At 39.6% G+C, this 17,345-nt stretch overlaps 1 protein-coding gene and 1 pseudogene across 1 annotated transcript in view; both read right to left on the minus strand.

Annotated features, from left to right (window-relative positions):
• Positions 1-17,345, minus strand: part of EFHC2 (EF-hand domain containing 2) — a 199,513-nt gene that overhangs the window by 151,126 nt on the left and 31,042 nt on the right. The window lies entirely within an intron of this gene.
• On the minus strand, positions 12,593-16,735 carry LOC103784398 (ribonucleoside-diphosphate reductase subunit M2-like; annotated as a pseudogene).

The following is a 17,345-nucleotide window of genomic DNA, read 5'->3' on the forward strand; positions in this document are numbered from 1 at the left end:
TCCACTTGTGGCATCATGTCAGCACTCAAAAAGTTTTCAGATTTGGTATACTCAACGTGTGTGTGTGTGTGTGTGTGTGTGTGTGTGTAAAATTAGCAGGAATAATATGAGAACCAAGGCAAAAACACTCCTTCATGCCATCATTTTGCAATATTACGTATTTTTTAAAAGCTGGATTCCATGCAAAAGAGTCAAAAGAAAGATGCTTGGATATGATGCCCTTTATGTTCTCCTCCAGTCCAAAGAATTTGTTCTATAATTCTAGTAATTACCCAATAAATTGGACCTCCCAGTACATTGGATGATTTTAATGATCCCAAAGTATGTTATTTATTTCCCACAAGTGCATCACCAACCAAGGTCACAAAATGGGTACTTCATACTGAAAGCCTCCCTTACTAATGGAAAATAATACAAACCAAACCAGCCACAGAATACCTGCTAAGTTCAAAGCTCTGTGCTGTGGATACAACACTCAATAAGACAATCTCTCCAGCTACAAAGAGTACACAGTCAAGTAAGGGGAATAAGACTATCTGCAAATAACTGCAAAACAGAGTATGGTACCTCCAAATAATGATAATGCATTGGAGATAAAAGCTAAAAGCCATTAGGAAAGACTTAATAATATTGTAGCTCCGTATATATTGCCAAGTTGTCTTCCATGTGTCAGGCGTTGTGCTAAGCTCTGAGAATTCAAAGCTAAATAAAATAGCCAACACTGATTAAGTACTTATAATGGGTCAGGCATTGTATTAAGTACTTTTATACTCTTATCTCATTTACTCCTCACAAAACACCAATAAAGTAGGTAATACTGTGATTCTCCTTTTATAGAATTCAAGATTTGGGAGGTTAAGTAATCTACACACAGTCTCAAAGTAAGAGAATGAGACAGCTGGGAACACAAGATGCCTAGCCTCAGAGCCCACAAGCTTAACCACTATGCCCTGAACTGCCACAAAATCTCCACTCACTCCTGCTCAGTGGAGGACACAGAGAAGAGTAATAAGGGTTTATGAAAATGCTCCAAAAGGAGAGGGAATTGCCAGTCACCTGAAAGTATTAAGCAGAAGGCATCATGGTGGAGGTAACATCTGAAATGGGTCTTCAATGGGCTGAAAGACGGAGTAAGTGGACAAGAAGGGAAGGGCATTCTCTGCAAAGGGGAACAGCATGTGCAAAGTTATGGGAGCATAGGAGTGTTCGATATGTGGGGTACTGCAAGTCATTTTGTGTGGCTAAGGGTTGAGTGGTGATGGGGGAGCAAAGGAGATGAGACTACAAAGGTACAAGAGCCAAAATATAGGTGGTCCCTAAGCCATGCAAAGGAGGTCAAAGGAGTCTAAACATTTTAGAAAGTTAACTCTGTAGCAGAGTGGGCAGTTGAGAAAGGGAATTATATTGAAGGCAGGGATGCCTTCAATGGAGGCTACTCTCCGGGTGAAAGATGAACTAGGATGGCAGCAGTGGCCATGGAAAGAAGCAGACTGATGAAAGGGAGATTTCAGAGGGAGATGAGAGGACTTAGGTCAACTGATCAGTGTTGGGAGAGGGGTGGGTAATGGCAGTTCTCTTATTTGTGTAAGCATACACAAAAATATATAATTTAGTAAGTTAACATTTAGAAGTAACTCAAATAATAAGCCAGTGTGGCTTAGTCTCAGCATGGTAGTATATTCAGAGAAAAGGCCCAGCAACTAATAGCAATTGAAAATCCTGTTTCATCTTCACTTAGACCTCCAAGGAAAATCTAAAGGTGATCCAATTTATGCTGCACATCCACACTTCTCCCCCAAAAAAGCCTTTTCTCTCTTTTTCGATTCTCACGAGTTTCACATTTCATCACCATCAGTGCTCTCCCACTCATACTCTCTCTCCCTCCTATCCACTTCTTCCTTTCCTATATCCCACAAAGCATAAGAACAACTGAAAAAGTCAGAAGAATCCTTAGAGGATGGAGGTGGAGAAAAGTGGAGTGAGCAAAGACAAATTTTTGTTTAGCAGGCAGGGTATGTGGAAAAGGAGAAAGCTGGGAACACACAATAATATTATCTCCATTACCTACCCATAAGAATCAAAGCTTCAATTCATAAAGCTGACTGTAAAAGCCAAGTAGACCAGAATTGAAAATAGTTTTAATATGTAAAACTATTAAAATATGATATTTTTGATATGTAAATATAAATGCAAAAATAAATGCTTTGAAATTCTGAATGAAAAATATCAACAAGTAGAATCAAAGAGAAATAATAAAATGCATGCAAAACGTATTTCATATTTTAAGCCAAAAAAAGGGGGGAACATGGTAGACTGCAAAGGAAGTACAATTTCAACTAAACATAAAAGGACCTGCATGAAATTTCTAGAACCTAGAGGATCATGGTATAAAATCTATGAGTACAGTTATGAATAATAGGCATGTAAATACAATTGTAGCAGCCTATTACTGACTGCTATTAGTTCAGAATAATGAAAAAATAAAATAATTTAAAAGGTAGTTATTTATCACCTTTCCTCCTAAAAGACCATTAAGTAAATTTGCTAAAATAGAAGAGACATGACAAAATCTTTTGTTTAAACAATATATGATTTTATGAACTACCCTAATTTCAACATAAATGGTGCCCAGAACAATTGGAAAGAGCAATACAATGATAGCTTAATAGCTGCTTTTTAGAACTCACTGGGCTCAGTGGTAGCATCTCCAAATTTATTCTTCTGGAAAATCCCAGAATTTTTCCCAAAGAAAAATGCAAGAATCCTGTAGCACAAATGAGCATTGGGATAGTCCCAGCTTATGCTTCACTTCCCCTAGGAAAACTGCTCTCCCCACCCCATGTAAGGAAATAATTCTTCATGACTACTATGACCTGGGCATTTGACATGCATTACCCATTTGATACTCACGGCAACTCTAAGGTGGGTTTTGTTATTCCCACTTGACAGATGAGGGAATTCAGGCTAAGAGAGGTTAAAAACATGGCCAGGATGAAATAGGTAATAGATGGTAAATCCAGGTTCTAAACCTCAGTCCAACTGAAAAGCCTTGTTCTTTCTACTATACCAAAGAGCCTCTCATTAAAGAGGTATTGCAGGCAGGCCATGTTTCCAAAGAACACCCTAGACACTGCACACAGAGTTAATTTCAGACAACACTCCATTTGGAGAGACATATATACCCTGGGTCCAGCCCTAGGGGAAAGGGGAAGGGGAAAGGCCCTAGTAATAATAATATCAATGATGGGCTGGGCACAGTGGCTCACACCTGTAATCCTAGCACTTTGGGAGGCTGAGGCAGGCAGATCACGAAGTCAGGAGTTCCAGACCAGCCTGACCAACATGGTGAAACCCCATCTATACTAAAAAAAATGTATAAAAATTAGCTGGGTGTGGTGGCGTGCACCTGTAATCCCAGCTACCCAGGAGGCTGAGGCAGAAGAATCATTTGAAACCGAGAGGTGGAGGTTGCAGTGAGCTGAGATTGCACCACTGCACTCCAGCCTGGGCGACAGAGCGAGACTCCATCTCAAAAAAAAAAAAAAAAACCGATGATGATGATGATGACAACAATGATGATACTCTCCTAAGAAGAGAAGTCAGCAACTGCAAGGCCAGAAACAGGCGAAGACAAAGTAAGGAAAGGAAGAAAGTTAAATAGGGCACTCACAATAGAAGATGAATAAAAATGGATGAAAGTAAAGAGAATGAGGATGAAGAGACAGAAGTCCAATAAAAGACAAAAGAAAACAGAAAAAAGGTAAAAAAAAATAAAAATAAAAATAAAATTAAAAAAAAAAACACCAGAAGGGAAGGGACAAGAAGGTTGAGAGAGATGGAATAAAAGAAAAGGAAATGGGACAACATTGAAAAAAGAATGGAGATAAGCATTTCTTCATATCTTTGAATAATGTGGTGTTATTAACATCTTAAAGTATTTTAAAACCTCTGAAGGAGGTTAGAAGAGTAATTTGAAAAAATGGAAGCAGAATGTTTTAAAGTAAAGGGATATCAAACCAGAGGACTAAAAAGGACTGTAAAATGCCCAGAAATCTGTTATAGTATATTATTACATGAACTTGCTACACTTTGTTTATATACACATTGTCAAAGCTGCGCCTCAAATCTTAAATCTCAAACAGTAAGCTAGACTCCAGGGCAGATGCACCATAAGATTCCGTTTATCTGAAATCTGAGAAAAAAATGAAAGACTAAGCTATGGTGATAGAAGTCAGAACAATGGGAAAGGGCTAAACGAATTGGGGGAATAAGGGAACCTCCTGAGGCAACAGAGACGTCCTAGACGGTGTCTGGGGTGGTGGTTACACAGATGCATACATTTGTCACAACTAATGGAATTGTATACTTAAAATAGGCTCATTTTGGCCAGGTGTGGTGACTCATGCCTGTAATGCCAGCGCTTTGGGAGGCTGAGGCAGGCAGATCACGAGGTCAGCAGCTCGAGACCAGCCTGGCCAACATGGTGAAACCCCGTCTCTACTAAAAATACAAAAATTAGCCAGGCGTGCTGGCGGGCGTTTGTAATCCCAGCTACTTGGGAGGCTGAGGCAGGAGAATTGCATGAACCCAGGAGGTAGAGGTTGCAGTGAGCAGAGACCGCGCCATTGCACTCCAGCCTGGGCAACAGAGTGAGACTCTGTCTCAAAAAAAAAAAAAAAAAAAAAGGCTCATTTTATTACATAAAAATTATACCTCAATAAAGTTGATTTTAAGAATTAAAATGAAGTTTACCTCAATAAATGAGGACTCAAACAGCAAAATCCTAAAGAACACAGTTATTCTGTATCCTGAACATGGTGGTGGTTACATGAATCTATATATGGGATAAGATTCCATAGGACTGTTAAACTAAGGGGGAAAAAGTGAGTGCATGTAAAAACTGGTGAAATCCAAATAAAGTTTGTGGTTTAGTTAATAGTACTATACTGTAAACCAAAAATAAAATTCTAAGCCCCCCAGCCGTCTGAACAGATCCCTCCTCTAGGCCAAGGACATTCCCAAGTTAGCCTGAAAAACTAGTTTCAGGCCATGATGGGAAGGGGGAACCAGACATTCCTTATTATACCCTCCTCCCTTTTGGAATTCAGGAAAAGTTGACCAGCATTATCGTCAACACAGACCTTAAGTCTGATAAGAAACATTTACAATCTATTCTGTCTGAAGCCTGCTTCCTGGAGGCTGCATCTGCATGATAAAACGTTGGTCTCCACAAGCCCTTATCATAACCCAGACATTCCTTTATATTGATAATAACTCCTTCAACCAATTGCCAATCAGAAAATCTTTGAATCTGCCTGTGACTTGGAAGCCTCTCCCCGGCTTTGTGTTGGCCCGCCTTTCCAGATCAAACCAATGTACATCTTACATATATTGATTGATGTATTATGTCTCACTAAAAATGTATGAAAGCAAGCTGTACCCCGACCACCTTGGGCACATGTCGTCAGGACCTCCTCAGGCTGTCACAGGCACATCCTTAACCTCGGCAAAATAAACTTTCTAAATGGATTGAGACCTGTCTCAGATACTTTGGGGTTCACAATGCCAATGCTGATTTCCTGCATTTTTGTTCTTGTTTTACCATGTTGCAGAAGGTAAAATCCTGGTTTTGATAAGGTATATCAAACTGTTATATAAGATGTTATCATCGGGGAAAGCTGTGAAAAGGGTATTCAGGAACTCTCTGTACTATTTTTGTGACTTTTTGTGAGTCCAAAATTACTTTAAAAAAATTTTTTTTAAGAATACAGCTAGATTATATGGTCTATGGCATTTGTGCTATCACCCACCATCAGCCTTACAAAAAGTGAGTTTACCATAGGGCAGAGTCCTGCAAATACAAAATAAAGGAAGGTAAAGAATTTTTTTTTAATATTTCAAATAAACTTGCAGCTGGTTTGAACTCAGGGGGGGAAGAATACATAAATAACCATGACTTTTATAGATTAAAAGTTCAGAACAAAATATAAATCAGCCTAAAATTTAAGTCAACAAGTCAAATAGTGACTATCAGTTTCTTCCTAATTTGTGAACTAAAATCTTACAAATGACAAGGATTTTATGTTCAAAATAACTATAATTAGTGTGCACAGAGGATGAGGCAGCAAGAGGGTAGTCATCTGTAAGACAAGAAGAGAGGCCTCAGGAGAAACCAACCCTGCCAGCACCTTGACCTTGGACTTCCAGCCTCCAGAACTGTGAGAAAAAAAATTTCTGTTTAAGCCACCCAGTCTGTAGTATTTTGTTATGGTGAAATCGTCTTTACAAAAATCATAATTGAGAAAATTATTACAGTGAAAGAGATCTGACCTAACCAACTCCATCTTGCTTCTAACCTCCAAGCTGTCCTTGTTCATTCTGAGGCATAGGTCAAACTAACTTCAGGAGGAACTTAGTGTATAGTTAAACTTTGAAACAAAAACATACTAGCCCTTTCCCAAAACAACCCCTTCCTGCCTAGGGACTAGACTGCCTTTGCAGAACTAAGGAATTAGCCACAAGATTAGTGATTATGGTTTAGGAGTCATATAGCTGGAGGCTGCAAGATTCTAAACCTCCCCAAATTGCTCCTGGGGATGAATAAGATCACTATTATAAAACCTAACATCACCAGGTACAGTGGCCCACACCTGTAACACCAGCACTTTGGGAGGTCAAGGCGGGCAGATCATGAGGTCAGGAGATCGAGACCATCCTGGCCAGCACAGTGAAACCCCATCTACGCTCAAAATACACAAAATTAGCTGGGTGTGGTGGCACGCGCCTGTAGTCCCAGCTACTTGGGAGGCTGAGGCAGGAGAATCGCTTGAACCCAGGAGATGGAGGTTGCAGTGAGCCAAGATCACGCCACTGCACTCCAGCATGGGCGATAGAGTGAGACTCTATCTCAAAAAAAAAAAAAAAAAAAAAAAAGGAAAACCTAACATCAGTGCTTGAGATATTTTGCAGACCCTGTACTCAATGGATCAGCTGGCACCACCCAGATTGACAAACTGGCTCATCTGGCCTTGTGGCCCCCACCCAGGAACAATTCAGTGCAAGAGGACAGCTTCAACTCCCTATGATTTCCAACCTGACCAATCAGCACTCCCCATTTTCCAACCCACTCCCCCACCGACCACCCCGACCAAATTATACTTAAAAAACCCAATTCCTGAGTTTTGTGGGAGACTGATTTGAGTAATATTAAAACTCTGGTCTCCTGAACAGCCAGCTTTGTGTGAATAACTCTTTCTCTATTACAATTCCCCTATCTTGATAAATGGGCTCTGTCTAGGCAGCAGGCATGGTGAACCAGTTGGGCAGTTACAATGGCAACCCAAACAAACTAATATTTTAAGCTGTAATTTATATACCATAAAATTTACTACTTTTAAGCATACAGTTCAATGGCTTTTTGTAAATTTACAGAGCTGTGTAATCATCACCACAATCCAGTTTAAAACATTTCTATCACTTCCCCCACAAAAGTCCCCTCTCCCACCATCAGCCCCAGTCAACTGCTGATCTGCTTTTTCCTATGTATTTGCCTTTTCTAGGATTTCATATATATGGAATCATATAATAGGAAGTCTTCTGTGTCTGGCTTCTTTTACTTAGTGTAATGTTTTTGAGGTTCACCCATGTTGTAACATATATATCATTAGGTTTCTTTATTGTTGAATAGTTTTCATTATGTAGATATACCATAACCATATTTTGTTTATCCATTATTACTTAAGGGACATTTGGGTTGTTCCCTGTTTTTTGGCTACTACGAATAATGATGCTATAAACATTTCACACACAAGTTTTTGTGTGAACATGTTTTAATTTCTTTTAGATGGATACATAGAAGTGGAATTACTGGGTCATGCAGCAAGTATATGTTTAACTAAGAAACTGTCAAACTGTCTTTCAAAACGGCAGCACCATTTTACATTCCTACCAGGAATGTATGAAGGTTCTAGTTTCTCTACATGATCACCAACACTTAGTGGTAAGAGTCTTAAAATTATAGCCATTCTAATGGGGATGTAGTGGTACCTACAAAAGTTAAAGTTCAAAAAGACAATTTTAACTTTGGACTAATCAGAATAAGCCACAGGCCTAGTTACTGATAAAAAGTTTTGGCCTGAGGGAAGGGCCTTAAAATGTTGTCAAATAGCTAAATTCTAGGTTTTAGAAAAGAGGGAAGGAAGAAATCTCTTCTTTAGTAAAAGGCTCATTTATGATTCTCATTCTTTTTATTCCAAAAACATTTATTCCAGACTTGGGGATTATTTTTATTAAGTGCCTTTTGAATTTCAAAAGAAGATTAAAGAAACCTACATAATACAATGAAATTGGAAGCTTTATCACTTTAATATAAATTTAAAGACTAAGTGTTTTATTCTTAGTGACAAATGCAGAATGCATAGTTGAGAATTTGGGGTATGACATGGTTGATTTCAGCCAAGATTTTTTATTTCTTCTCTAAAACTAAATAGCTGAAGATCTGTGTACTTGTGATATAAAACATGGGATTAAAACGGCAATGTATTGCAATTACGTTGTCTTATAATTATACATGTTGGTGTCTTTTATGACATGGTAATAGCAAGAGTCAGATAATCTGAAAATTATATAAACCTATAGAAAGATCTCCATTTGAAATTTCAGGTATGGTTTAAAGGTATATCTAATGTATTTTCCAGTTTTTTTAAAAGCTTAATTGTATTTTATTTTTATATATTCTGATTATATTTTATAACATTCCTAACTGGCTTTAGGCAAAACTTCAAGAATCTGTATTTACGTATTGTTCTTTGTTAACCAAGTGAAATTATAATGTACCTGATCATTCGTTAATCCTACTGCAGGAAAATTAAAAATTCTAGCTAGTACTGGGTAAGAAAGAGAAAAGTAGCCCCTGACATCCAGGAGCCGGCCTATACTATCAGCTGGTCTTGGTGCTGTTACAAGCTGGCCTGGCATCCACAGCTAGGCCTTGGTGTTCTCCTGCTAAACAAGAATAATTTCAGAGACCACCAACATCAGACAAGGCCACTCTGTGACCGTGACGGATCAAGACAAAACCAAGACCACTCCACAGTCACATCTAAACACAGAAAATGAACCTTGTCCAGCCATGAAATGTCAAACATCCCCCTCTCCTGGCTCACAGAAGTGACAGCTGCTTCTCTCCCAATTATAGGTATAGACTCACTCTAGTCTGTTCTCTCTCTCTGAGATTTATTAAGATACCCAGTTGTAGATGTACCCCTACTTCCTGATAGCACCCAATCCAGAGCAAATCCCTGCTTCCTTAATCACTCCCCACAATTACTTAACACAAGCCCAAATCCTATAATAAGCCTTTTCTAACACCTGCTTCATTAGACATCCCACAGTTGCTTAGGGTATGTTTTTTCCCTTGCTGCAAATGAATAATAAACTAACTTGTTTAATCTAAAAAAAAAAAAAAAAATTAAGATGACCCAGGGGACCAAATTATATTTTAAAAATTTATTTTTATATTGTTCAAATCATAGAGTCACACAGCTACATAAATAATCAGCTACATAAATAATCAGCTCATTACAAGCTCGATGTCAATTAATGTAAGTGATTAAAATTCAATTGTGCGGTCAGTAGTTTTGATTATAATCATTATGTTTACAATAGATGGAAAAAAAAAGAAATAATATTTTCAAATGTATGCATATCCCATAAGATCAACTTTTATCTTGCCACTTACTATAACTGAGTCATTTGTGAAATAGCAAACAAATTAGGCTAACTAGGAGCTGTTGACAAATGAAAAATGAGAGCAAAATTATAGAGTCTATGTAAATGGGGCTTAACATCCAGACGAAAGTCATATAAAAACATTCAGTCATTTGTATATTTCTAAATATTCCAACGTTTTATAAAAGCAGCTAACTATAGATCTTATACAGCCACCATAGCGTAGCATAAACTGCTAAATGCCAAATTTCAATTAATAATGAAGTAGTGGGTGCCTGATGTAATTAGAGAGTCCTAGGCCATTAGATCCAGGGTCTGGGCTCAGTTCTAGGATAAACAAGCTGAATTTGACTTTAGTCAAGTTTTAGACATAAATTGCCAGAGGTAAAAGGGCCTTACAGATCAGCTAGCCAAGTCCTGCATTATAGTTAAGGAAACTGAGGCCCAGAGAGGTAAAGTGACTAAGCCACAATCACACATATAGTTAATGGCGGGACCAGAACCAGAATCAGTGCCTCCAACACCCAGTCTCAGACTCTGGTTCCTGCTCCATTTCTCCTTGAGAATGATTCTTCATTTATATGATGAGGACAACCGTCTATATTTGCTTCTTACTCATGGAGGTACTGGGATGATGACTGGAAATAACTGGCGTGAGTGATGCATTTTGTGACTTGGACAGTGTTCGTGTTCTGTGTTCAGACAGTTATGATTATGGAATACTCTTGTTTTTGTCTTGGTCCCATCATAGTCTGCTTTTATTTAAATGAATTCAATGAAATAACGAAGTCTTTGAAGGGTGGGTGCAGTATTAAGCAAAATTCTTTTGCCTGTTTTTAGAAATTCTCCCAATGCTACGGGTTTTAAGCAAGTAGTACACACACTGTGTTTCTCAGTGGAAACAGTATTGGCATTTGAGGTAGAACAATTTTTCCCCAATGTAGGGTTGCCTTCCCCACACTGCAGGATATAAAATATGCACTTGGCCCCTGGATACTCAATGGTAGCAGCACCTCCTGGTCAGGGCTGGCCCTAGGGTGAGGCAATTTAAAACATCAAAATTAATGCAAGCCAGGCGTGGTGGCTCATGCCTGTAATCCCAGCACTTTGGGAGGCTGAGCGGGGTGGATTACCTGAGGTCAGGAGTTCGAGACCAGCCTGGTCAACATAGCGAAATCCCGTCTCTACTAAAAATACAAAAATTAGCCGGGTGTGGTGGTGGGTGCCTGTAGTCCCAGCTACTCGGGAGGCTGAGACAGGAGAATCGCTTGAACTTGGGAGGCGGAGGTTGCAGTGAGCCAAGATCGTGCCACTGCACTCCAGCCTGGGCAACAGAGCGAGATTCTGCCTCAAAAAAAAAATAATAAAATAAAACAAAATTAATGCAAAATATCCAGGAGAAACAAAATATCAAAATGCCAAATTTTTAATGAAGATTGGATCAGTATTACTGATTTTTCCTTTTGCCTCAGGCTCCAATATAACTTCCATGGCACAGTTGCTGATCTTGTCTTTATTTCAAATGTTGGCATTTTGTTCATCATGAATTTCTGGCATTAATGTGATTTTTAAAAATATTATACTAGCTTAATAACAGATAATAATAATAATTAGATAAGAAAATATTATCTAGCTTAATTGCTGAGTTTTGGGGCACCCCTTAAATGTTGCACCAAAGGCAAGTGCCTCATTTGCCTTACCCTAGTCTGGCCCTGCTCCTGATCATTGTGACAACTCAAAACACCTCCACATATTTCCAAATACCTTGCTAGGTTGAGAATCTCTGAAATATAGCCTGATTTTTCTCACATAACTACAAGTCCAAAGAGAGGCAGCCTGGGCCTTAAACAGTGGCTCCATGATGCCAACAAGGACCTAGGTTTCCTTTATCTCTGTCATGCTCACAAGATAGCTGCTGTGCCCTAGGAATTATGTCCTAGTGTAACCGCACCAGACTAATCTAGTTCAACTTTTATAAAACAAAATCGTGAGTTGTTTTTCAGTTGCCGTGGACCCCAGGGTTGAAGGTCATACAACCCGAGCATGCCCAGTTGAACCAAGTGTGCACAGGTGAAACCTAAGTGCTTGGACCAAGGAACAGGGACTGAATTAAGAAGTGGACCCCATATGGCAGGATCCAGGAACCAAAGAGATCGCGCTCTGGTGTCACCCCATAGCAGGATCCAATCAGATTATGCCTCCCAGCATCACCTCATTGCAAGATGCAATCAGATCACACCTCATTACACTATGCTTATAAAACCCAACCCAGCCCCCAGCTCCAGGAGACAGATTTGAGTGTTTCCTCCTGTCTCCTTGCCAATCAACTCAATAAACCTTTCTTGCTGCAAAAACCTGGTGCTTTGGCGTTTGGCTTTCCCTTGCATGCAGGTAAATGGACCCAGTTTGGTTCGGTAACACTAGTTCCAGACAGGAAAAACAAAAGGAGGGCAAAGGGCAGGAAAATCATACCTGCTGAGCCTGTTTTCATTAGAAAAATAGTAACTCTCCCACGAGCCCCACCCAATAAATCTTAATGCATATATCATTGGCCAAAAGTGAGTCATGCGGCCAGCCCTAGCTGCAAGGAGCCTAGGGAGGTAACACATTTAAGTGGGCACAATTCCAGCCTGCATAAAACCGTTCTGCCTATAAGAAGGAAGGGTAGAATGCATAAAGGATAAACAGCTAGAAGTGTCTGCCGCAGGGGCCATGCGGGATAACAAATACTGGCTCCTTTTCGTGATTGCAAAAGGCATTTTCTCTGCTTGTAATGTGATAGTCTACTTGAGCAAGGCATTTTGGTGGTTGCTTTCAGAATTATGGATTAAAACCTGGAATGTTGTCTTAGGTTGGGGTTCCATAGAGGCAGAGCCTGAAACAGGGATTTTAGTGCATGTGATTTATTAAGGGCAGACTCTTGGGAGAAACCTGTAAGGGAGTGAGGGAAGCAGCAAAGGAAAGGGAAATGAACCGCGCAAGCAAGGATGCATTCTCAGGTCAAGTGTAGCCTTGGTCTGATGCACGAGGGGCTATGGAGCCTGAATCATAGCAAAGAATCATCCCCCCTTCAGGCAAGGAAGCTGACCTTTTTTTACCCTTGATAAATCAGTTATTAGCTGCCCCGTCTTAGGGGAAAGGGGCCGGTGTAACCTCTCAGGTGTCTCTGAGAGATGCAACTCCCATCAGCCAAGAGCAAATCTCCAGAGAGGGTTACAGGTGTGAGCTGTTTGTCAAACCATTTGTCACAGCTGGGGGTGGGGGATCACCACCCCAGCATGGATCTGGGTGGGCACAAAGAGCATCTACTACAAATATTAATTTTAATACACTTTCCAAAGAACTGTCTTTATTTTTACTTTGTATTATTTGAGAGTGTAATGCTAGATATATTGCTAGGATTAAAAGCTACTGGAAAAACTGGCAACAAGTTGAAAACGTCTTTTTTTTTTTTTTTTTGCCTTTCTTCATTTTAATGTTGTACAAGTATAAGGACCATATAATCTGGATTAACTTTAGGTAACAATAACTTAAAAGATAGGAAAATGTATCATATTACAGAGATTTAAAAATTGACTATACCATAAATGATGAAGGAAACTAACAATAGAACAGGACAATGTTCAAATAGCGAATACAATTAACAAATGGGGCCAAAAGATCAACATTTCTCTCTCATCATCTTTCATGCAATGTCTCAGCTTTCTTCTCCCAAACATAAAGGCAGATTAATTCAAAGTAGCCGTATTAAGAATATTTGTTTATCATGCCTGTAATCCCAGCACTTTAGGAGGCTGAGGTGGGTGGATCACCTGAGGTCAGGAGTTCGAGACCAGCCTGACCAATATGGTGAAACTCCATCTCCACTAAAAGTAAAAAAATTAGCCAGGTGTGGTGGCACATACCTGCAGTCCCAGCTACTCGGGAGGCTGAGACAGGAGAATTGCTTGAACCCAAGAGGCAGAGGTTGCAGTGAGCCAAAATCGCACCACTGCACTCCAGACTGGGCGACAGAGCGAGACTTCGTCTCAAAAAAAAAAAAAATTTTTTGTTTCGTTCTGAAATTAATATTTGAATGGAAACTGTATGAATAACTCATGGTTTCCTACTGAAGTTTAAGATTCCCCTAGATAATACTCAGATTTAGACAATGCTAGAATAAGACACTGGGTGATTATTTTAAAGTATGAACTACAGGTAAAATCTAAAAGGACATACATAATAAAAAATCTCTGATTTAAAAGACATAGTAAATATAAATGAATTAACTCATACAACGTACTTACACACAAACAAAACTAGAATAAACAACAACTTGTAGGAACCACCTCTAGTTGATTTCACCACTTAACAGGAGCAAGATCTTAGGTTGGTCATTTTGTTTAAGGATGACTTGAAATTTTACAATACTACCTTAGCTCCCACATATAAGTGCTTTTAAAGCATTATCTCATTTAATTTAATCATAGCACATAAAAAAGACCTCAATAAAAAGAGACATATTCTTGTATTAAAAGAAAAAAAAAGAAAAAAAAACTCTTCAATAATTTTTTCTTATCAACTAGAAATTGGGGAAAATATAGTGAGAAATAAAATGGAACGGCTTCTCACACATATGAAGGCCCAGATCATGCCTAAATTTCTAGTGATTTAACTTAAGAAGCTCCTTGCCCTGAGAGATTCCTTTATCCCACAACACTCTACTCAGAGGGGGCAGAGAATCCCAGGACACTACCCAAGCCGCAGGATAAAAACACAACCTGTCTTCTATCTGGCACCAACAGACTAGTATCTATCTAAACACAGGACTGACTTTAAAGTTGGTTAACGAGTATTTTAATTCACTAAAATAAAACTTAGAAATTACATGCTTAGTCTACACAAGTTTAACTTACTTTAGTCACTTAGTGAATTGTGAATTGGCTCCCATTAGTGGTCAGGAGAATGCTTTGTATTTGGTGTAGAAACCAAATAAATCAAGCTATTATCGCCTTGTGAGTACAAACAATGTTTATTTGTTTGTAAAGTGCCAGTTTTATATTTAAGTAAACATTGAAATCTGCGCTGAAGCAGTGAGGCTGCATCTTTCAACTTTCAACTCCCTGTGCTGGTTAAATGACTGTTTAATCCTGCTGTGCCAAGCTCACTAGAGGGTCACCCCTCACTTTAAAGCCAAGACTGCCATTGTCACTGCTATAGTAAGTCACAGCCAGCCAGGCCTGCTGGCAAAAGGTGATACTACCAGCATTATAAATAAACAGGACTGGTTGTGAGGTAGCTACACAGTTTTAAAGATGCTGTTAATGAACATTATGGACAATTCATGGTGTGGCTAGTTGATAACACTTCAGCTGATTTTTTTTATGAGATGGAAAAAAAATCAGCAAAATAAGGGCACATCTTCAGTTCATTTAGAAGTCAGCATTTAAGGTAAAAGAATTCTCTTTTGGACTTGACACCACTCCCATCCTCTGATACTCGCCTACTCTCCTCTCAAAGAAGTTAGTCTTTCAGTGAAATATTCTCCGTAAAGTCAAATGGGCTCTCTACTCCGAAAACCTTGCTAAAACCCAGTTCCAGCATAAGTCTGTCTGCCACAAACTCAATGTATTGCTTCATTAGAGTGCAATTCATCCCAATGAGCTTCACAGGCAAGGCCTCGGTGAGGAATTCTTGTTCTATCTGAACAGCATTGATAATTATTTCTCTCACTTTCTCCTCCGATGGTTTGTGTACCAGGTGTTTGAACATCAAGCAAGCAAAATCACAGTGTAAACCCTCATCTCTGCTAATAAGTTCATTGGAAAACGTGAGGCCAGGCATCAGTCCTCGTTTCTTGAGCCAGAATATCGATGCAAAAGAACCAGAAAAGAAGATGCCTTCTACTGCAGCGAAGGCTACAACACGTTCACCATAGGTAGCCTCTTTGTCCCCAATCCAGCACAAGGCCCAATCTGCCGCCTTCTTGACACAAGGCATCGTTCAATGGCATTGAAGAGAAATTCCTTTTCTTTGGGATCTTTGATGTAAGTGTCAATAAGGAGACTATACATTTCAGAATGTATGTTTTCCATGGCAATTTGGAAGCCATAGAAACAGCGGGCTTCTGTAATCTGAACTATTTGGCTAAATCGCTCCACCAAATTTTCATTTACTATGCCATCACTTGCTGCAAAGAAAACCAGAACATGGGATATAAAATATCTCTCCTCGGGCTTCGGGGATTCCCAGTGCCGAATGTCCTTGGACAGGTCCACCTCCTCGGTGGTCCAGAAGGAAGCCTCCGCCTTCTTATACATCTGCCAGATATCATGGTACTCGACGGGGAAGATGACAAAGCGGCAAGGGTTTCCTCTCGCAGCGGCTCATCCTCCACGCCGGGGGCAGCTGCTTTAGTTTTCGGCTCGCGGGCTCCTGGAAGATCCTCCATGCAGTCTTGCTGGCCAGAACCCGGGTCCCGCTCAGGGCCGGCGGCCTGTTCACCTTGTCGACCAGGCTGAGCCCCTTCAGCGGCGAGAGCTGCAGCTGCTGCGGGTCCATAATGTGCAGCAGCGGGACGCGGACGGAGAGCATGGTGGTGGCGCGGCAAAGGAGAGTGAGGGGCCGGGACCGGGCGGCTGGGATGGGGTGCACTGAAAATGTCTCATTTTTAAGATAAATGATTAACAAGTGTTGACTTGTTTTTGTTGAACCGCTAATGTAGAAAGCGCTTTATAATTTGCTTGGGGTATTAACCAGGATCTAGTCTGTAGTTCACAGTCTCATCAGAGCACGTAAGTATTTCAGTCTTAGTGTCTCATTTAAAGCTCAATGAATATTTAATAGAAGTTGACCAACAAAATAACTGAAAGAATTATGTTGCATTTAGTTAGACCTGAAATGAGCAAGCTCTTCGTTTACTCAAGTAGTCTGAAGCTAAAATTATTCCAGATTCATGAAATATTCTACATAAGTAATTAAAGGCCTGCAAAATAGGCTTGAAAGGCACATATTAAATATTGAGAAAAACATGAAATGACTTTTCGACTTGAAATGCAAGAGAATAGTTTAATATTAATACATTGTGGCCTACGATACTTATTCAGTAGTGGATTAGTTTAAAATATTGTCGATACCCTCTATTTTACATGAGGTAAAAATAGAATCTTTTCTTTGGCCCATGCAAAGTAAACATCCTATAAGATTGAGAGTAACAGAAAACTATGCATAATCCACCCAAGTCAGTCAGCCCAGAATTGTTTTTGAGCTTTGGGTCCAGCACTGAGCCAGGTACTGAAAATAATCCAAGAAAAGAATATTGGCCCATGTTGAAAGGAGAAATGGTTTCCCAGGAAGGAAGCCTCCCTGTGGTTTGTTAGATCACTGTAAGTGTCAGAACTAGGCTTCAAAAAAAAATGTGCACTCTAATTGATCTACCCTATCACAGATGACATGGGGATGTGTCAATTTGAGGACATTTTAATTAGAATCAAAGTACTGCCAACCAATCCATGTTAAAAGCTGCTAAAAACCACCTGGTAAACTTAGCATGATATGGTTTCAATTCTTTATCTAGTCCTGAACTATCTTTCAATTGCAGGATCTAAAATAATCTAATAACTAGTTCTTTCTGGAGA

This window comes from Pan paniscus, chromosome X, assembly GCF_029289425.2.
Source record: "Pan paniscus chromosome X, NHGRI_mPanPan1-v2.0_pri, whole genome shotgun sequence".
In the NCBI taxonomy this organism is placed as follows: Eukaryota; Metazoa; Chordata; class Mammalia; order Primates; family Hominidae; genus Pan; species Pan paniscus.